Genomic DNA, 22,193 nt, shown 5'->3' on the forward strand with positions numbered 1-22,193 from the left:
TGTTTGTGAACTGCTAAGAGCTGCTTCTGTGCTAAATCAGCAGAGTTGACTAGCTGCTATGTAAAGATCTTGCAAAACTTGAAATATTTATGCCTGGCCTTTTATGGAAAACAGTTTGCCAAAGCCTGGCAAAGACCACAGTCATACATAGAATGTTAAACCGATTCTCACAATTGTGTAAGGTCAACCCCCTACGTATAAATACATATATGTAACACACATGGCTGTGTGTGTGCATATCCACCCATAGGAATATACAGACATTCATCAGTTTTGTTTCTCTGATCAAACCTTGGTAATTACACAATCTCTACTCCAGCTGATACTTGTGAAACAGGAAAGTTGAATGCCTGCCTCTCCTGTGTTGTCACAGTGTTTTGCCATTATAGCTCTTGCCGTGTTGTATCGTAATCGGTTTGTGTCTCTGTCCATGTAGTCTCTTTCATTAAATGATGAAATCTTAGGAGCACGGTTTCTCCAAACACAGTGTTCAATAAAGAATAATTAAGTGAGTGAATAAGTAAGTGAGTATGCAAGTGAGTGAATGAATAAATGCAGAAAAGAACAAATGGATGATGGTTCTCTTCCTCTCGTTTGGTCTCTCTAGCTTTTCTAAATGTGCGTGGTCACATACCAGCCCTCAGAGCCAGAATCTGGCAGACTGATGTTTGATTCTCAGTGTTGGTGCTGGCCCAGCCTGCTCAGCACGGTGGGCCATGGAGCTCCTTCCTGGGGGCTGTGTTGTCCTCCATGCCTCATAACTTGACAGGGACCAAGTCCAGTTCTGGGCAAGCAGTGCTCCACTTGACAGTGGTGCCATTGGTGGCAGACAGCCTCACAGTCACTGCCGTGACGATGGCCCTTTGCCATGGCTGCTGTAGGAGAGCTGGCAGGTGCTGGGAGAAGGAGCACTGACTTGTGGAAAGCACCTGGTCTTTGCCAAGCATTTTCATGCTCATGGCCTCAATTGAGTCTTACGATAGCAAAGGACATAGGGGAGAACTCAGTGAGGTTCCTCCATGACCTTGGTCAAGTCACGTTACGGCTTTGTATTTCAGTTCCTCACCTCCTGAGTTCGAAAGTGCTATCATTTTGTGGTTAAGAACTCAGCATCCAATCCATGGCTTTTGACTCCTACTAATGTAGGTTTTGTCTGCCCCCATTTTGCCTCTAAAAAAGAAGCCTATTCAGAGAGGAAAATGAGAAAGGAGTGCATGATAACTTGGGAATTCGCTGTACTGATATTGTTGTAAATAAAAATAAATGTAACTAACACTTACGAAGCACTTATGTGCCAAAATCTCTGCTAAGCATTTCAAATGACTATTAGTTGCTACTGCCTTTAGAAATTGAATTTTGTGGGTAGGAGAGTATCTGCGTGTGTCTGTGTCTTATAAGATTCTCCACATAGCACACACAAGAAAAATCAATTCAAATAGTGTTTAATTTTTGAGGGGGCTACCCTAAGTCATACATGCCATTTCTGCATGTAGATATGCAGAAATATACATAAATATATATCAATATATAATATAGATATCTATGTATTTCAATATATCAGTCTATCATATATGTCTCCGCTATTAATTTTCGATAACAATGATAAAAATCATGCTAAGATTTGCTGAGTACCTACCATGTATCAGGCACATGTATTTCATATATTTCATTGAATCTTGTAACAGCCTTTCATAACGGTTCCCCAATTCTGCTTTGGAAGAAACAGAGGATCAGAAAGCCCAAGTGACTTGCCTGAGGTCACACAGCCAGGCAGTGACAGAGCCTAAATTTGAACTCAACTCTGACTCTGAAGTCAACGCTATTTCTCCTGTGCTCAGCAGCCCCAGTTGCAGTGTATCTGGAAGGAATCGGACTGTCCTGTAGCTACATGAACATATCCATATGCCTCGGTGCTAATCCTAAGAGCAAGGTCTTAGATAGCTTCTTAGTAGGTGGATCTGTGGCTACCACCCACAGCCAGACCTTTCCAGAAGGTGTCAATACTTCTAACACATGAGAAAGACTATGTACTGAGTCAGGGTCAAAGCTGTGAGGGAGTCAACGATCGGCACCCACGTTCTCCAGGTGAGAACACTGAGCCAATAGAAGAGAGTTGTCTGGCTGTTCACACAAAGGTGGAGCCTAAACTAGGTCTCTTTAGCAGGTCATCTTTCTACTCCACGGTCACTGCCTCCCCTGTGCTCCTGTCCTCCTTGGGAAACTGAGTGTGAGCATGTGTGTGTGTGTGTGTGTGTGTGTGTGTGAGTGAGAGAGAAGAGAGAGAAGAGAGAGAGTGCGGGCAGAGAGGAGACCCAGTTGAGGAAGGAAGGCAGGAAGACTAGTATCTTTTTTAAGCCAGATAAAGCCTTTTAAATGGCAAGAAAGAAAGGCAACATCTTCATGATGGTTTCCCATCCTGGATTGGAGCAGACGCAGGCCTTTGAGCGCTTTTCTGAGGCTCTCTGCCACCGCTTTGCAAACCCTAGAATTGAGAAACACAGTTAATGAATGCCCTGGTGCTTTGGAGGTAGCAAAGACAAAGCAATTGTGTCACGGTGAGCTGGAGCTGGGGCCGCCACCTCGTTTCCTTTCCCATGGGAAATGGGAGCGTCATGAGCCTTGGGGAGCTTCTGTGATCCTGTGTGTCCGTCTCTCTGCCCCTCTCTTCCAAATGCATTTAGAATCTAATGATTCTTCTCCTGGCATGAATTGAAGTGATCCCTCTCCACACCCCCCACTCCAATCGGCAAGGATTCGTCAGTGTGAACCCTGCAAAAGGTAGGCAGTAAGAGCATATGGAAAAGGAAAAATCCAGGGTGCTCCAGATTCTCACCCTCCAATATAATAAATAACGTATGAGATGGGGCTGGGGGTGGGCAGGGAAAAGATGCATCATTCACTTTCATTGAGGTCACACTGCCCTTCTCTGCTCTTTTCAGAGAAAAGCTTTTTTTTTTTTTTTTTTTTTTTTTTTTTTTTTTTAATACATGCACGCCACACTCACTCACACGTGCATGCTCCCTGCAAGAAGCCAACAAAGCATTTTGGTCATCTATAGGCCCCTCAGCTTCTTCAAAGTTGAGTAAGATTAAAAAAGCCTGACATCTCCGAGATTCCTCAGCAACGGTTTATGTACCTGCATAGGCAGATGAACAAGAGACTGGGGGAGGCATTAAAACACATGTACGTGTATGATGGATAGGAGAGAGAGAGAGAGAGAGAGAGAGAGAGAGGAACAGAGCAAGAATATGATACAGATCAATGTCTCCCCATATTGGGGGAGTCTTTTTGTTTTAGGCCACAGTGGTAGTGCATTGGAAGGGTTCTGGAATTTCAGAACACAAAGTAGCAGTTTTAAATAATGAGAGAAGATTCCACATGGAACGCTCATCTGGCTGTGGCAGCCTGTGACTGAATGAGAGAAAAGTGCCCTAGAAGCTATTCATTACGAATTCACTGGAAGCTCTCAAACGAGGCTGGCAGAAGCTGAAATTGAAGTGGTCTCTGACCTAATTTTCTTCTGCATGAAACATCTGCATCAAGGCTCTCTTTGATGTATTCCACTTGGCTCTGTCTACGGGATTGTATCACATGGCCTCCGTGTTGCCTCCTTATTGAAAGACATTTCCAGCCTGTGCAAGGTAATGCGATGTTACTGTTACCCAAGCTAATCACTCAATGTGCTCCTAAAATAGAAACAATAGCAGTTCAGAGACAATGTTGTCTGCTGGCTGTTCTGCAGCCTGGGCTCCTGGTTTTCCAACTTAGATCTGTGGCATTCGCCTCATGTAATTCCAAAACAAAGGAGAGGGAGAAGACAGGCAAAGCCATGCAAGATAATGTTGAAGGACCAGCAGCTTTATGTGTGAGAAGCTCCATCTTATTTGGTCCTTCAAACCATTGACTAGGATTGGGGGGACCGTTTACAACCACGCAGAGCCCTACTGAAAGACATCTGCCTTGAGAAAGGAAGGATCTCTTGATGTGGGTGTTGCATTTATTCTAAATTCAGATTGACACCCTCAAGTCAGATTGAGAGAGAGAGAGAGAGAGAGAGAGATGGGTGTGCACTGAATGTTGAGTGTTTTGTGATTCTTTAGTGATCTATGAACTACCTTTAAAAATTGCCTTTCCCCTCTTAAGTTCTCCCAAGCTAGGTAGCATGCAGGAGCAAATTTTAAAAGGCAATAATGATAATAATCTTTTTTTTTTTTAAACAACTGTAATGAGCATCTTCTTTATCCTGGCTGAATAGCTCTTGCCTTTCTCCATAAAGGTTTGCTGCACAGACTTCGTTAATGGTGTGCTACTGTCCCCCACCATCCCAGCATTATGTGAATAACGGTGGTGTCTTTGTGTCCCACCCCCTGAAGAAGAAACCTTTGAAATTCTAAATGACTGTGCTGCAGGTTTTAATGTCTGCTTCTAAGAAAGAATTGAGAAATGCTCACTCACCGAGCAAGATGCAGCACGCCTTTGAAAAGCCTTTCTGCCTGAGTCCTCTGTCCCACGAATTTAGATGAATATACATTCTTGTAGATGCCCCCTAGTTCTCTTTATGCCAGAAAGAATTACAGATGTGATCAACAGCCTCCTTTTGCCCAAATATTGATACCTGCCCTCCCCCCCCCCCTTCTAGTGTTTCTGCATCAAACAAAGCAATACAATTAGAAGAATTTGGGAGCCCACAGAATCTGAGGTCAGGTTCTCTGCTGGGGAGGGCACAGTGGGAAAGAGTCAGATATGTGGGGGCACACTGTCCTACCTATTAAGGAGATTTCTGTAGAGCCCATTTGTGTTGGGGCCACAAGGCAGGCATCTTTGTTGATCTGATCCTCCAGAGTTAAAGCAGATATCCTCCTCTGCCAGGAAGCCTTCCCTCATTGCCCTCACTGTACTGAGGCCTTGCAAGTGTGCAACCCGCCTGAGCGACCGGGTTCTCCACTGTTGAAGCACTTAGAACTCTGTATTATCTGTCTCCTCTCCCAGGCTGTGACGTCTTGAGGGCAGGCACCATGTCTTGTCTTTGTAGCCACGAAGTCCACCACATGTAGGCTCACTGCAGTTGAGACTTTCCAGCTTTTAGCATGGAAAGTCTGGGGTCCTGGGAATCTCCTCATCCCTGGGAAAACGACTAGGTACACAGTATGTGCTCAATAAGTGTGTTAAAAGCATCAATAAGAACAATGTTATATCACCTTTGTTTTGTAAATAGTAAACTCCAGGGTTAGTATTGATCGCCCACAGTACTGATTAGTATTCATTACCCACAGTATCTCTCTGCTAGAAGGTGAAAATGTCAACACAGCCTAACTCTCCCAGTTGTCATGCCCACCTAACAAGCAGCAGACCTGCCAAATCCTGCAGCCACAGAGTCAGAGTTCTGGACTATGAAGGGAACCTGATGCCGTCGGGTGCTAAATGTTATTCTGTGCTCGGGCTTCCTCAAGGGTCTTATTGACAAACAGGAGACATCTCTTACAGAGACATGAGTTGTCATAAGGTGTGGAGAGAGAAAGAGGCGTGGAGAGACGGAAAGTTCAAGGGGAAAAGAAGAGGGAGGAGGGAAAGACAAAGCTCCAAATTGCTGGTGCTCAGCTTTCATGGAGATCCAAGGATTATCAGGACCTGCAAGGCCGTGTGTGATCTGGTCCAGACTCCCTTTCTAATTTCATCCCCAATGACTGCTTCTTCACTTACCCCATTCCAGCCAGAGAGGCCTCCCTGCTCTTTCTCAAACACACACATGTGACCTCTTGGACATTGTAGTAAGTACTCCCCTACTTGGAATGTTCTTCCCCTAGATATCCCAGCCTCCTTCATCTCCATCCAGGCCCTTGTTCAGAGATCTTACCTTACCACCCAGGGTAAGTGAACACCTCTCTCCTCATCTCTGCTCATCCTCTGTCCCTGCTTTAATGGTCTGCACAGTCCTTACCACCTCCAGATACACTGTATATTTGTTCATTGTCTATCTAGAACGGTATTATCTAATAGAACTTTCTGTGACAATGATGAACTCTACATCTGTATCCTCCAGTGTGCTAGCCAGAAGTCACAGGTAGCAATTGAAGGACTTCAAATGTGAGTATTTGAGTACTTGAATTTTGCTGGTGAAATTGATGAACTAAATTTTAGATTTTTTACACTCGTATTAATTTCATTTCAATTCAAATAGCCACATGTGGATAGTGGCTACCAGTGAGGTTCCAGAAAAGTCCTTGAGAGCAAGAATTATTTTCTCGGTTGTTTCCTGTCATATGTGCCAGTTCCCAGAGCAATGGAAGGCACATGGGGGGGACTTGAATAAATGTTTTTAAAATAAATTAAAAGTCTGGACACGAAACAGCCATCTCTGATTAAGGAATAGCCTAACAAGCCAGGCTAATTCTAAATCTGATTTATCCCAGGTCAGGGTTCAAAATGACAACATGCCTGAGAAGACCCTTCAGATGCAGAAGTTGTCACAGGGGCTTCCTCTGGTCAAAATATTACCTCCCTCCCCCACCTCAGTTTCTTTATCTATTGAATTGGGAGGATTTGCCTCTTGGTATTTAGATCGGTCCCTGAATAGGTGCTCAATACACTGAGTTCTCCAGTGACACGAAAAGCGTATGTGTAAGCATATGGCTATATGTAGAAAAGCACTTTGAAGAATGCTAATTTGTGATGCTCTTGCCAGTGATTACTATTTTAGAGGAGGGGGATGATTTATTTTCATTACAAAATGAGTCTTTGCCTAACCAAAAAATTCCGCAACAGAATTTTCTGAAAATAGCTAACTCCTTGATGCTTTTTAAGTAAGGATAATACGTGAAAAACCCAGGGGCCATGCAATTTATTGTACAAAGCAGATTCACCTGTATTTTCAAGAATGCTCTAGGATATTCCTTTGACTTAGTTACCTTCTCATAACATATTTTTTCTAGAACTTTGCTTTAATTTAGTGGCAATCATGGAAGGGTCTGGCATTCATTCCTTCTCCTGGTTTCAGCAAGTTTTTATTAAATCCCAAATGTGCCAACCGCTCTTCTTGACACTGGGAATATACTTTCACAAAATGAAAAAATTGAATAAGGTAATGCATATGAAGCTTTTAAAATAGTACCTGACACACTAAATAACCAATGACAGCTGTTGTTGTTGTTGTTGTTGTTGCTATCATTGTATAGAACTTGGAGTCCTGTGGGGCAAGGAGACAAGAAACAACGGAACACGTATATGACCAGAACTATCTCCAGTGTAAAGTGCTATAGCAAATATAAAGTAGGGTATAGCCTGTGACCTCAAGGACAGCACCTGAGGCTTCATCCCAGAGTGGCCCACTGTCCAGCTATTAGGTAGTAGGATTTCCGATCTTGCTTACAGAGGTAATAAGATCCTGCTTCTGGAATATTGTTGAGTCTGCCTCAAGTGGCTTATGAAAAGTGTGGTCAGACCACTTAAAAAGACAGAGAATTATTATTTCATCTCCTTGATTGATTTTTTTTCCTACTGGCCAATTAATACTGTTTAGTAAATGTCTGTAAATATGGCCCAAAAAACACTCCAGCAGAGGAAGTGATGGAGTTTCTGGGGCAGGGGCTACTTCACATTAGGTAGTCAGTGAACACTCCTGCTAGGAGGGGAGGGAACAGTCCATGAATGCCAAGGAGGAACCAGATCCAAAGATCTAGGGGCACAGAGTGAATTCTAGTTAGTAGACATTGATTGAAAACTGCTTGGAGCAAATATAATACTGGGGCAATGGAAAGACAAGAAGGAGGGTAAGACAAGTGTCTCCCTTCAAGGACTTTACAGTTTGTAGGGGGTTTGAAATGTAGCCACTAAAGCAGAGAATGGAGAAAGCTGTTGGAGAAAATCTAAAAGAACTGAGTTGGAATGAAGAAAGGATCCCACTTCATCTCACTCGGCTGCCTCCTCTTTTTCATCTAGCTCCCCCATCTCCCTTCCCCCTCCAACACCACCAGCATTCACCCGAGCTTCCCTGAGGACAATAGAGAAGCAGCCCTTGATGAGGCTGGGGGGATTCTCCTGTCTGCCTCCCAGCCCACATTTACCTCGCTTTGACTTTGCTCGATGGAAAATAAATCACAGCCACTCCATTCCCAGTCACCGTCCCCAGGGAGCTGAGCCCTCACCTCCTCCCTGGAGCCTGCCTGCAACATGGGGTTGTCAGGTACAAAGAGAAAACCTTCAGAGACCCACACCCCATTTGGAGAGTGAGGAGGGTCAATGGGAATAATTGCTAGCCGTTGAATGTGAGCGGCTGTAGAGGGATTGGAAGGAAAAGGTTTCAGGAAGGAAAGAAAGAAAAGGAGGGAGAAAAGCCCTGGCCCCCTCCACTGCCCCCCCTCCCCGAACCTCCATAGTCTGTGCACAGAGAACTGCATGGTGGTCTGGGTCCTTGTAGAACATTTGTGTGCCGGACAATAGCACAGCCTGGCTTCAGATCATCAGCTGCTGTTTTCTGGTTAGCTCTCCCTTTATGTGACTGCACAATGCAAGCCTTCAGTCACAGTGACTCTTGAGGAATACATCTGGTTTTTTCTTTCAGACGCTCTGAAAAGGTCAGCCTGTTCGTTTCTTAGACGCGAGACACCACATATTTTTTTTTTTTCTCCCCCTGAACTGGAAAGACAGACCTACACCTTTTCTTGCCTCCTGGTACATAATTAGACATGGTGCGGCTCTAGAAGCCAGCCAGCCAGCCCATCCTCTGCACTCGTTCAGAGCCTCCTGGGCTGCTCACAAGCTCTGAAGGGTCCTCCTTCCCTAGCCCCACACCCTGGGGTTCTCCACTTGCTGTTTTGTTAATTATGACGATGATCCCCCAACCTCCTACTCGCTTCACTCCCCCAGTACAGTCCGTGACCCATGCTGTCTCTGGCAGAGGGAAGGTCTGAGGATTTCTGGGGGAAAACAACAACAACAACAACAACAACAACAACATTTTAATCATTCTCACTCCAGCGATGGTAAAGATTCTTCATGCGCATTGTAACATAATAATAAATGTGCCCATGAGGAAAGAATGATCAGCAGCTGGTGTCTGACAAATTATCTCATTCCAGACAGGCAAACAGTCCACAGTGGGGAGGGACTGGAGCCTGAAGAGGCAATTTGGCGCACGATTGGGGTTTCACCTCTCAGATGATGGAGGCCCAAATGGCCCACCAGGCCTGGGCTTGGGTAGACGTTTTCTCTGGTGCTCCCATTGTCCCATCGCCTTCAAGAGCTCCTGACAGCCATGGAAGAGGGATTACTTTCTGGGCTCAGCCAGCCCATCTCTCACTCCTCCTCCAGGGCATTCGTATTCCAACCACAAGAAGCAATTACAGTCCACCCCCGCCATGGGCCACGTTCTTCTGGGCAGTGTACACGCTGTTTCCTCCTGTCATGACGCCCCGGCCCCACCGTACACTCCTATCTTGTGTTCAAAACCCATCTCGGCTCCTTCTCTAACTGTGCTAAAGACTATGAGTCATGCTCTCTTCTGGAAGCATCTTCTCCCAGTAATTTTACCACACCATGCTGTGGTTATTTGTTTTCTCTGCATTTTTGACAGCAGCTACCATGTGTTTTTAATGAACTCCGAGTGTAAGGTACCGTTCTAAGTTCTTTTCTTCTATAGCTTGTTTAATCCTCATGACCCTTAAGAGGGAGGAATTCTCCCCTTTTTTAAAAAAAGAGGAAGCTGAAGATTTATTTACTTTGCATCCTTGGCTTCAGCAGAATCCCTGCAGCGGGTGGTGCAGCTGGAAAAGCCCCACCTCATCTCTGCTCCTGTCTCCAAGAGACCTTGTGGGCTCGTTGGCCTCTATGGGCCCCTCTTTATAGTCCACCACACGGCCTATACTGCCCTGGTGGGTCGTTATGAGGTTCCAAAGGAATGTGCTCTGGGGATGCCTGGGGGGCTCAGTGGCTGAGCGTCTGCCTTCTGCTCAGGGTGTGCTCCCGGGGTCCCAGGATCGAGTCCTGCATCGTGCTTCTTGCAGGGAGGGAGGCTGCTTCTCCCTCTGCCTGTGTCTCTGCCTCTCTCTCTGTGTCTCTCATGAATAAAAAGTAAAATCTTAAAAAAAAAAAAAAAAAAAGGAATGTGCTTTGCCTATGTTGTTCTTATTACAGGTCCTGAATGTGAGTTTGTTTCTGGTGATTTTTAAAATGCTGGTTTCCTTCCAGAGTGGGCACTGCCTGAGGGTCAGGATGCTGCCCCCCTGTTCACATCTATATTCCCAGTGACTAGAATAGTACTTGTCACCTGTTAGGAGCACATTTCTTAAAGAATGCACGAGGAAGGAATTGAGCAATACCATGATATGATAACCTGATCTGTGTTTAACCTGGGTCATGATTGCGGCCAACATCCTATGAAATGAGGCTCTGGGACAAAACAGAACCCACTGAGAACTGGGAACTTTTAAGCAATTATTCCTTGGATTGCTAACTTGGATGGAGCAGCCCAAAGTGCTCATAAGCATTTCTCCCCTGCTTAAAGTGTTACATCCCTTCCTGGGGGTATGATTGGCCATATTGGGATCATTCTTTTGATTTCTTCTCTTATCACCAAGGAGGAAAATGGAGGTTGAGCTATCTCTTAAAATAGCCTTTTAGAACAAAGTTAGGAAGCAGCTATTCAGCGACTATGATCTGCATCCCTACTATGTGCTGGGCAGTTACCTACACAGAGAAAGGTATGCCGTGTGTGAGGATGGCGGTCACAGTTTCGGCCTCACTCAGTCTCCACGTGAGAACAATATCATTATCCACCTTTTATAGATGATGAAAACTAAGTCTCAGACTGATTCTATGACCTGTCAAAGATCTTATGTCTTTTAAGGAACAGAATGGAAACTTGATTGACCATGGTACAATAAGAAATGCTAAAGGCTAAGGTCAGAACCTATTAATTCTGTGAAAAACTATCAAATGGAAAAGTGTGGAAAGGTTGGCAATCTCTGTTTATGAGAGTAATTAAGACATTGTACATTTGGTATCTGTACTGTTGGAAAACAGAGCAAAGAAGAGACACAATAAGTTGCCGATGTCCTTAATGGTCAACACAGAACACAGGGCTGCTTGTAAGCCTGAAGCAGGCAGCTTTATTTTATTTTTTTAAGAGATTTTATTTATTTATTCATGAGAGACACAGTCATAGCCAGAGGGAGAAGCAGGCTCCCTGTGGGGAACCCATACAAGACTCCATCCCTAGACCCAGGGATCACGACCTCAACCACTGAGCCACCCAGGCATCCCAGCAGGCAGCTTTAATACACGTGCTTGCTGCAAGTGTTTGGAGATGGGACCAGCCTCTACCTTGAGTATTCCTCCCAGAAAACCTGGAAGTGAGAGAGATCTCTTTCTTGACTGGGGTGTCTCTAAAGAGACTCCAAGACTTCAGTCTCTTAGGTTGTATCTTTCACTGTGGGATTAAAATCTGGCTTTTGATTTTCATTCTGTAGCAGCCTCCTTTCCGCCTATGTTTATGCTAGACGTATAAAAGACTCGGTCATCCATTATCTCTGGGGTTTAGAAATAGCCACGTCTCCTGTTCTTGTGTTGCAATTTGGAACCGAAGAAGACCAAAGACAAAGAGAAAAAATAGTTTCTGGTATTAGATTTCTTGATTGGTTTAAAAACCAATGTTATATTTTTAACAAGAAACCCAAAGGGACCCAGCCTGCTCCACAGCCAGTCACTGAACAGTCATGGCTCCAGGACACAGAAGGAGCAGTTGAAATCTTCATTAACTCCCCTCTGTGGGAATAACCCACACTCACATGGTTAGGCTGATGGCTTGATGTGTGCATTTCCTTTTGGAACACTGGGTTTGCAAAGATCTTATTTAAGTTGGGACTCTTTGTTTCTACCCTGGGTTTTGAAAAACTGGAATTAAAGGGAACAGGGATATTAATAGGACTTGAAGCATCCCCTGCTAAGATAGGCCTGGTTGAAGTCACATTCCAGACACTCTCGTCCCTGGAATCTTGTCTGAGGTAGTTCTGAGTTGAGATGGAGAGCCACTGAGATCGCTGTAGGGGTTATGGAAACTGGACCTTAACAAAGCCTGCCGAAGGGATTCACTGAATATTACAAAATACACATTCTGTGCAGGACTAACTGAAGCTTATCATTAAGTGTAACCTGTGATATGCAAATATATGCAGTGTTTTATGTAATAATGTATAGGTAACAATGGGTTCCTCCTAAGAACTTCCAGTTCTTCCTCACTAAAATCAAAGACAACTTTAGGGAAATATGGCAAAAATGAAAAATTGTCTGGCTGGTCTGGTCTGGACCACTGGGCGTTGTCCTAATTCCACTGGGCTCCATGCACAACCTTCTCCAAGTAGTTGTTTCTGTTACCATGGGCCGCTAACATTGGCTTATTTCCTAGAGTTCTACTCACAGTTGTTCCAAGTTCACTTGGAGTACCTAGATCTTATCAACAATAATCTTAAGATGATGTTCTAACTCAAATACTCCCCAGTGTTGCCTAGACTGGCATAGTGATTACTATTCTGGGGAGGATTTCTCTTTCCACTTGCTTTTAATTGCAACTCTGGAATTCTAATCCAGTGCTGTCCTATAGCAATATGATGAGAAATACAAATATGAACAACATAGGTAACGTCAAATTTTCTACTAACCACGTTAAAAAGAGCAAAATAAAAAGAAACCAGTGAAATTAATTTAGTTTATATATATATATAGACATATAAAAACATCAAGCATGCTATTTCAGCATGTAATCAATTTTTAAAAATCATTAGAGATCTCTTACATCTTTATTTTTTTATGTCATATTGTTTTCCAAATCTAGTGTTTATTTTGCGCTTCTGGCACATCTGAATCTAGGCTAGTCGTATTGCATGTGCTCAAAAAGCACATGTGGCTAGGTGGCTACCATATTGGACAGCACAAATCTATTCTTGGGGCTTTGTGTTCTGATCACATGAGAATGGCAACAGATTGTCATCCTGTTCCCATTTTGGTAGGATACATAACTTCCTGATTCAGAGCGACTTGAAAATAACTCCCTGCTCCCCCACCAAGGAGTTGCACCATGACAATTCCAGTGCACTGAACTCCGCAGCCTCGTCCATGTCCACGCACCTTGTGCTGTCATTGTTTAGTCATTGCCTGTATAGTTACCGTGTTGAGCACAGTAACACAAAAAGCATTTCCATTCCATAGCTTTCCTTTCATAATGTGTTATTGTTGTTGCTGCCATTGGTTGTTTTTACCTAGGTACAGCAAGGATGTGAAGATGCAAAGATTCTTTGACTTTACTCTTTCACTTGCTTGTTTCCTTTTCCTCCTCCTTTGTTTCCTGTCCGTGGAGGTATTGTCACCTTCCTGCTTCTATGCTTCACAAAGTTTCACCCCACCTCCTCTTCCTGGAAATCTTCATGTGCAGAATGTTCAGTAGGTCATCTCAGAGCTTCATTCCAACTCCACTCAAGCTGCTTCATGCCTACGAGGAGAGTAGGAGAAGAGGACAGACAGGGACTCAGGCTTGAAGGCAGTGGGCACGAGGAGTGATGGGAAGTAGAAAACAGAGGAAGAAGGTAAAATCGCAGAAGAGAAAGAACTGAGAGCAAAGAAGCCACTGAGTGTGTGGACAGCATAGAAAATGGCTGGAGATTACAGGGGGGATGGTACTCTTAAGCTGGTGGGACAATCAAAATATACGAATTGTAAAGGTTAAGTGAAATGTTTATTTTATTCCTTTCTCCTCAGTCAGCCTGACTGAATACGATTAACAGGAACACTGCACTAGCTGCATACTAAAATTAGATGCTAGTTCGGCTTCTCACTCACCACATTAATGCACAGACACCTCTTACACATAAATGCCTTTCTCACCAAGCTCAGGCACCTTGCACATCCTGCCCAAAAGTTGTATGTTAGAGAGGAGTCATGGAGCTTCTGTTCAGGAGCTTGCCTGTGCAAGTTGGCACCTGTGGTGCTGTGGAAAACATACCCATTTAGAGCCATCAGACCTGAGGCCAAGTCCTGGCTCTACACCATCTTGGCGATGCACTTTTGGGCAAACCCATCTACCTCGCTGTTTCCTCGTCTACCAAAGGGACATGCACATCTCTTCCTTACCTACCTTATAGGGATTTGGAAGAAAATAAATCAGACAATGAATGAGGAAGCACTTACAATGTCTAAAATCTTATGCACCAGGATGAATGTAATTATGTCTACGTTGGTCATATGTCTAAATACTTGACAAAGTGCTCCCAATCTACAGGTAGACAGAACGAGACCCAGATGAATCATAGTAACTTGCCAACATCTCCCAGAGACCAATGATATGAGATGAAAACCTATTCTACTGCTTTCCAGCCCCAGGCCATGTCTAAATCGTGTTGTCTTTCTGGAAAAAACATTCCTCACCCAACCTTCTCTCCAACGGTATGCCCATTCAGCCATCAAGAGAGAAAAAAGCAAAGGTGTTTTTCAGAATTTTTTAAAATCTGTCTTGAAACAGTAACTCTTTGGAAAGATTGACATCAAAATGATTTCTCCCAAAATTTCTTTTCTTCCCCATCACTTATGTATATTACTTTGTTATTACTTGTAAAAGCTGAGACACTAGGAATTTTTACCTTAAACGACTTAAACATATGTCTTTGGGGGTTTTTTCCGTATTAAATGCACTTATAGCAAGAATATACAGATTTTTAAAAATGTATTTGTTTTTTTAATTCTACTATAACTAATGTACAGTGTTATATTAGTTTCAGGTGTACAATATAGTGATTCAACACTTCTATATATCACTCAGTGCATATCACAGTAAGAGTACTCTTGATCCCCTTCACCTACTTCACCCATTCCCTCACCCGCCAGATTTTTTCACTTGCTAAATATTTTCATAAATAAATACTTTGTTAATTAATTGATTTTTCAGTAAAATATTTCACAGAATAAAAGAATTCCTTTTCAGTTCTCAGTTATGACTTGCATATACAAAGCCAGTGATCATCACATTTATAAGCACATTCACTGTGTACTAATACTGCTTAAATATGTATTCTTCAACTCTACTTGGTGACATGCAATAATGACATCATTACTAAGCTACTGAGCTGATACAAACCCCTGATCCAAGGCCTTGGCATATTACATTCACCCATGAACCTTAGTTTCATCATCAGTAAAGTGAAAATAATCTCATCCGTGTCACTCTTGAGATAAATAAAATACACAACTTTTATGTAAGAGCTTTAAGAAATTCAAACTCATATAGAAAATACATCTTTTTCCATTATAGTTCAAGCTATTGTTTATTAAGCAAGGATATTCAGTTTTGCACTACTGTACCCCAAAGGTCAGTCTTCCATTGTGTTGATCACTAATAGCAAAAGAAAAGGCCTGTGACATTAAAGAGGGCAGGAATCTGAAAGGGTGGAACAGACATACTAAGAAATTCAGCCTATAAATCTCAGAATTATTTGGGGATTATCTAGTCTATCTCTTCATTTCTCGGCTGAGGAAACAGAGCAGGTGATGTGAGCAAGGAAGGCTTTGCTTCCACAGTGCAAGAATGAAGACCAAACCAAAGCCAGAGAATAAGCAGCATTTTCTGCCTCTAGATGTGTCACTCTACCATGCTGCCTAACTGAAGAGGATCAAATTCCACATCCTCTGGGTGGTAAAAGGCCGCCTGTGGATGCTACAGCCTCAGAGAGGTCACTCAAGAACTCTCAGAGGTAGAATGTTTACAATGGACTCTGTAATCAGACCTGCCCTGCCAACTTTCCTCTCCCAAATTCCCATCAACTGTCAGCTGTCCTCTTTACCTACCCCTGATGATGGGAAACGCAATGCCCATCTATGCCATGTTGACCTAATTTTCAAGCATTTTCTCTTTTTCTGAGTAGGATGCCAGGGTAGAGCCATTAGTCAGCATGGTTACAAACACAAGCAATTCATTACTGAACAAGTCATCTCCCTGAAGTTGTATTAAGATGTTTAGAAGAAAAGTATCCAATGTCATGAGTGAGTGTGACAGGAGACTGAACACACACCAGTAGTCAGGATAGAGTTCCCCCAGGCCACGGTGACAGACCGAGAAGTGAGACAAATATAAGGAGGAGGGTCCCAGACCAAGGAAAGAGCTCTTGGAAATGTTCTCAAGAAAAAGGGCCAAGGGAGTTCTGGGAAAGAAAGGAAGGCCACAGTGGGGGAGCAAAATGTGGAAAACCAAGATGGGAAAGAGGTCAGGAAGCCACTCTGCCCACGATACAATACTTTATAAGGCCTTGTTCCTTTGTCTTTCAAGTTTATCTATAACTGCCTTGAAATGGGGTGCCTAACTACAGGTCAAAGGACTTTGATTCTACACCAGACTGCACGGGTACAAATTCTGGCTCTGCAGATTACTAGCTGTGAGATCTTAGAGGAGTTATGTATTTTTCTGTGAAACCTCATCTGTAACTGGAAATAATAGTAATGTTCCCTCAGAGTGTCTTGAGGATTAAATAACTTACTCTACATGAAGCATGTAGAACAGTGTCTGGCACATCCTAAGTGCCATGGGAAACCTGGTTGTTATTAGGATGGTCCAAGTCAGCGGCCTGACTCCTAGTTTCCTTCTACCGTTTGCTTCTGTGTCAGTCAGGTCTTCTGAGAAGCAGATTGGGTAGGGAGAGTTTCAACTGCAGTGCCCATTGGGAAAGTCATAGAAAATTCACTGAGAAGCTCCAGAACAAAGTTTGCCTATTCACGGAACCCTACCTGTGTGGAAGTGGTCAGGCCCTAGTAGAGCCAACCATGCTTGGTAACCAGTCAGGGAAGAGTGCTGAGGGAGAGAGCAGCCTCAGCTCCAACACAGTACGCTGCAGGTTCTTTTCTTTTTTCTTTCTCCTTCCCCCCCAGATTTATTGAGATATTATTGACCTATAACATTTCTAAGTTTAAGGTTTACTGTGTGATAGTTAGATACATGTATTATTGCAAGATGATGACCACAATAAGATTTATTAACATTCCAACCACCCACATAATTACCCTTTGTGTGTGTGTGTGTGTGTGCATGTGTGCTGATAATATGTAAGTTCTACTCTCTTAAAAAATTTCAAGTATATAATACATTACTGTTAATTATAATCACTATTCTGTGCATTAGATTTCCAGATAATATTTATCTTTAAGAGCATCCGAGGAGTGCACATATGGCTGCCACAGCTTCTGGCTCACTGAATAGGTCCCCCCGCTCGCCGACTCTCTCTTGCATCTTCCAGACACTCAATTGCATTCCTCTGCTGACCCCTGGTCCTCTTGGTCTGTTTGCCCGATCTGACCTCCTCACTAGGCTCCTAACTTCATTGTTTCCGTGGATGCCACTTCAGCTTAACCCTTTCTACCCTCAGGTGCACGTGCTCCTTTCAGTTTCCTTGTTATGGGAACCTAAAAGCCTTGTCTTTCTGATACATGGCAGCCTTTTTGGGGAATCTGAAAATAAAGATCTCATGAAAAGGGGATGGTAAAGAGGTACCAACATCAAATAGAATGAGATTTCAAAGCTGGTTCTACCCTTTATTAATTGTTCAAATTACTAAACTTCACTCAACCTTAATTTCTCTATCTGCAAAATGGAACTAATGCCTGCTTTTCAGGATTGTGGTTAGGATTGGATGAGATAATGTATGTGACAGGTTCCAGCACATTGACTACCATATAGCAGAATACTCAATAAATATTTTCTTTTCTTCCTTTTTTGACATTTTTGACTTCTCAAAATTAATGACTGCTAGCTTCCTTCTGGTCTTCAGGTGCTCTTCTTATGCTACAATACTCAGTTTTAAAAGTTCCAGTCTATCTATAATAACCTTAAAGAGGTATTTGCAAAACAGAATGAAATGCCTACTCCACACTGTGGTGGTATGACCACCATGAAATACATTATGTCTGTCCACTAAGACCCAGCTTCAGTGATTGCCCATTAAACCTAAGATAATATTCAAGCTCCTTAACATGGCCTTTGTCATTTGGTTCCTTCTGCCAGGAATTCTTTTCCTCTCAGACACCCACTAGTTGTGCCCTTTAGCACTCACTCTCCCCAGGGAGGCCATGCCCACCTCCTAATCTGAATTAGCTCTCCATTATAGTCTTTCCCTAAACTCTATTCTTTTCCCTTAAAGAATTTACCACAGTTTATACTTTTATACCTATTTCTATGGCTATAATTGTCTACCTTCCCTATAGACATTAAACTTCAAAAAAAGGCAGAAATTATATCAAATCTGGGGCACCCAGCATGGGCAATCAATAAAACTATAGAATGAATGTATGATTCATCTCCCTCCATTCAAACCAAGATGGCACTACTCTTTTTTGGCAAGTCATCTCACTGTTGATTCATATTCAGCTTCTTGTTCACCAAAACTCCTAAGGCTTTTAGACACTAACAGTTAGTCATCATGATCTATATTATGTGCATGTATGTGCACATGTATGCATGTTTACCATGAGCAAAGACACTATTTGGGTAAATAATGGGTTTTCAGGACAATTGAAAGGCATATGGTGTGTGTGTGTGTGTGTGTGTGTAAGGATAGATAGGGTATTGACAAGGTCATGTAGGTCAAATCATGGAACATTTATAGCAGTGAGAGGCATTGGATAATATTTTGTATGCAAAAGTGGAGTAAAGGGACAATGCTTTTATTCATAATTCAAGAATTGGGCTCATGAGCAGGCAACTAGGACCAGCTCATGGAGATCATGAAGAAAACCCCAAAGCCATGTTCCAAAATGGGGCTTGAGTGCTGGGAATCAAGGTTTAAAGACTCAGAAACAGAAATGAAACAGACCTTAGAGCGATGGAGAGAGATGTCACTGAGCATGTACCTAGAGTAAATGCAGAAGGCAGAAGCTGAGTCTAAAAGACAACTTGGCATTTATAGCAGCAAACTATGCTGGAAGAAAATGATAAGTTTTGAGAAAAATGATGAATTCATTATGGAACAAACTATAGGAAACTCAGATGTGAATGAGCTATAGGGCTGCCGAAATCCTGAATTCAAAGGATTGCTAGATGGAGATGGAGAAAGAGAAATTGGGGAGGGAGGAGGGCCAGGAGAGGAGAGAATGTCAAAAGGGAAGACTGGTTGACCTCTTCAGTATTGCAGAGAAGATGATGCACACTGATGGAAGCCCAGAAGACAGAGTGGAATTGGTCCCTGATGATCTTGGGTAGAGCAATTTTAGAAAAAGTGGATGTGCCAGAACCATGTGGTGGGTGGGTGACGCACAAGTGAGAGGTAAACCTATAAAAGCAGATACATGATATGAGACATAGTGTGCACCATGGCTGGGTTTTCTCTGACCATATTTGTTTAACCTTCTCTGGCCTACTTCATACTTTCCAACAGTTTCAATACATCCTGAGTTTTCTCTACAATGCTTTCTCCTATTGTCCTTTGTTACATGTTCTATTTTCTGTCTTTTTTGTTACAGCCTTCTTTATTCCTGGACTCTCTCCCACTTGGGTTATTCCATAGATTTAGAGTCAGAATTACCTGTTTGAGAATTATGTCCACTTCTGTTGACACTTTCCCGACTCAAGGAGGCATGTTGTGGAATCACAGCTAGTCCTCCTTTAAATTCAGCCACACGCACAACCTTCCCACTTCCAGAAGGCTGCTTCCAGCACTCATGGGGATGTCTGTTATATGGAATAGATGGTGCCCCCTTGATGGTTAATCTTCAGACAAGAATACAGAAAGATAATTAATTAACAAAGGCTGTGATGATAAATAAATGTGTAAACAGTATTAAATTTGTGAACTATGTGAATGTAGTATGGACTGTAGGGATGTTAGGCCATCTGAGTCTGAGAATGCACATCTTGTTCAACTATGAAGGGGAGAGAAGTCTCCTCCCTTCCTGTGTCTTTTGTCAGTGTTTCTGGAATGTGTACTTCTTCCAGATTTGTGCATACACACCCCTAAAAGACTCCAAGCATTTTTTCTCATCAGAAACATCAGTCTGTACACTGCTATCAGATTTCTCTAAGATTTTTGTGGTTGCCAACCTGTAGCCTATAGCCCACACTTGGTATTAGAGAAGGATGGAAAAAAACAATGGGATGCCCCACTCACATAAAATTGTCATATTTTTTCTTTATTACTTCTGGCTTAGTTATTCTTCCTCCAGTCTCACAACAATGAACAATTATCAGGATCATCTGGATGCCTAGACTCCTCTTATTCCCTGGTCTAACATGACATGGTAGCTTTCTCTCAAGTCTCTGTTAGTAGAATTCTTGTGTTGGTCAAGGAGAAAAGCAAATTTTGACAGAGGTGTACAGACCATTCAATGGGGAGTTATGTTCTCAACCGGATGACTGGATATCCACAGGCAAAAAAAAAAATTACAAAGAAATATAAAATCTCTCTAAAAAAGATGTGCAAATGACCAATAAACTCATTAAAGATTAGTCAGCATCATTAGTCATTAGAGAATTGCAATTCAAAACCACAATGAGATATCACTTCATACCAAGTAGGGTGGCTATAATCTAAATGACAGACCAAAAGAAGTGTTGACCAGGATGAAGAGAAATTAGAACCCATGCATATTGCTGCTGGGTATGAAAAATGGTGTAGCTACTTTGGAAAACAATGTGACAGTTCCCCAAAATGTTAAAATATAGAGTCACCATATGACCTAATAATTCCATTTTTATGTATATAATGAAGGGAAATTAAAACATATGTCCACACAAAATTTTCTGCACAAATGATTATAGAAGAATTATTCATAATACTCCAAAAATGGAAGCAAGCCAACTATCCATCAGCTAATGAATGAATAACCAAAATGTGGTATATTCATATAATGGAATATTATTCAATTATACAAACGATACATGCTACAACATGCATGAGTCTTTAAAAACATTATGTTAGGGGTGCCTGGGTGGTTCAGTTGGTTAACGTCTGACGTCAGCTTGGGTAATGATATCAGGGTCCTGGGACTGAGTCTCACATCAGGCTCCCTGCTCAGTGTGGAGTCTATTTGTCCCTTTCCCTTTGCCCTGCTCGTGCTTGCTCTCTCTCTCTCTCTCAAATAAATAAATACATCTTTAAAAAAATAAAAATAAATAAAACATTATGCTAAATGGAAGAAGGCAGACACAAAAGGCCACATATTATATGATTCCTTTTATATGAAATATCTGGACTAGACAAGTCCAGAGATAAAGTTTCTAGTGTTGTCTAGGACTGTGGGAGGAGGGAGATAGAATGAGGAGTTTGCAGGAGACAGGGGCATCGTGGCCGAGAGGTGTGGGGTTTCTTTTTGTAGTTATGGATTTTGAAGGTGATGGTGGTTGCACAATTTTGTGAATATACTAGAACTCACCAAATTGTATACTTTAACTGGTGAATTTTATGATATTTGAATATCTCTATTTACAAATATAAAGGAAGAGGAAGAGAGAGAAGGAAAAGTAAAGTAATGAATGTTAAATACAATGATTTCCAGGAATGGAGAAAAGTGACCAGAAGATAAGCTGGCCACCTTTGCAATAAGATCAGGTTTATTAAAACTCCAGGTTTCATGCATCTTTTCATGTATCTTTTCAACTCATCATCTAATGACCATCTTAAACTGTAACTCATAAACTCTAGGGGTGTCTGGGTGGCTCAGTCATTTAAGCATCTGCCTTTGGCTTAGGTCATGATCCCAGGGTCCTGGGATCGAGCCTCTTGTTGGGCTTTCTACTCAGCGGGGAGCCTGCCTCTCCCTTTCCCTCTGCCACTCCTCTGCCCCCCCCCCCTCTCTCTCTCTCTCTCAAATAAATAAATAAATAAATAAATAAATAAATAAATAAATATCTTGAACTGTACTCACCAGCTACAACATTATGCCCAACATACGTAACAGTGGGCTTTTACACATCATGCTATGGGTGCTATGCATTTGGATAGATATTTGATGTGCCCTAGACAAAGCGATGTGTGCTGCCCACTTGCTCAGTGGGAGTCTACTTGAAGATTCTCTCTCCCTCTTCTTCTGCCCCTCTGCCTGCTCACACACACTCTCTCTCCCCCTCTAAAATAACTAAATAAATCTTTTAAAAATTATAATTTTAATCTGAAGAGTTTTAAAGATTTTTATAATAGTAATAGAATAATAACTAATTTTGATATAGTACCAAACAAATC

At 42.4% G+C, this 22,193-nt stretch overlaps 1 long non-coding RNA gene across 1 annotated transcript; it reads right to left on the bottom strand.

Moving 5' to 3' along the window:
* Positions 1-1,675: 1,675 nt before the first annotated feature.
* LOC140629932 (uncharacterized) lies at positions 1,676-8,665 on the bottom strand. Its single transcript, XR_012027710.1, has 6 exons — positions 8,365-8,665; positions 8,061-8,159; positions 7,109-7,183; positions 4,766-5,134; positions 4,456-4,554; positions 1,676-1,708 (listed from the first exon to the last, which is right to left on the bottom strand). It is a non-coding gene; the product is annotated as an uncharacterized lncRNA (long non-coding RNA).
* Between the last annotated feature and the right edge of the window lie 13,528 nt (positions 8,666-22,193).

The sequence above is a fragment of the Canis lupus genome, unplaced genomic scaffold, assembly GCF_048164855.1.
Source record: "Canis lupus baileyi unplaced genomic scaffold, mCanLup2.hap1 Scaffold_96, whole genome shotgun sequence".
In the NCBI taxonomy this organism is placed as follows: Eukaryota; Metazoa; Chordata; class Mammalia; order Carnivora; family Canidae; genus Canis; species Canis lupus.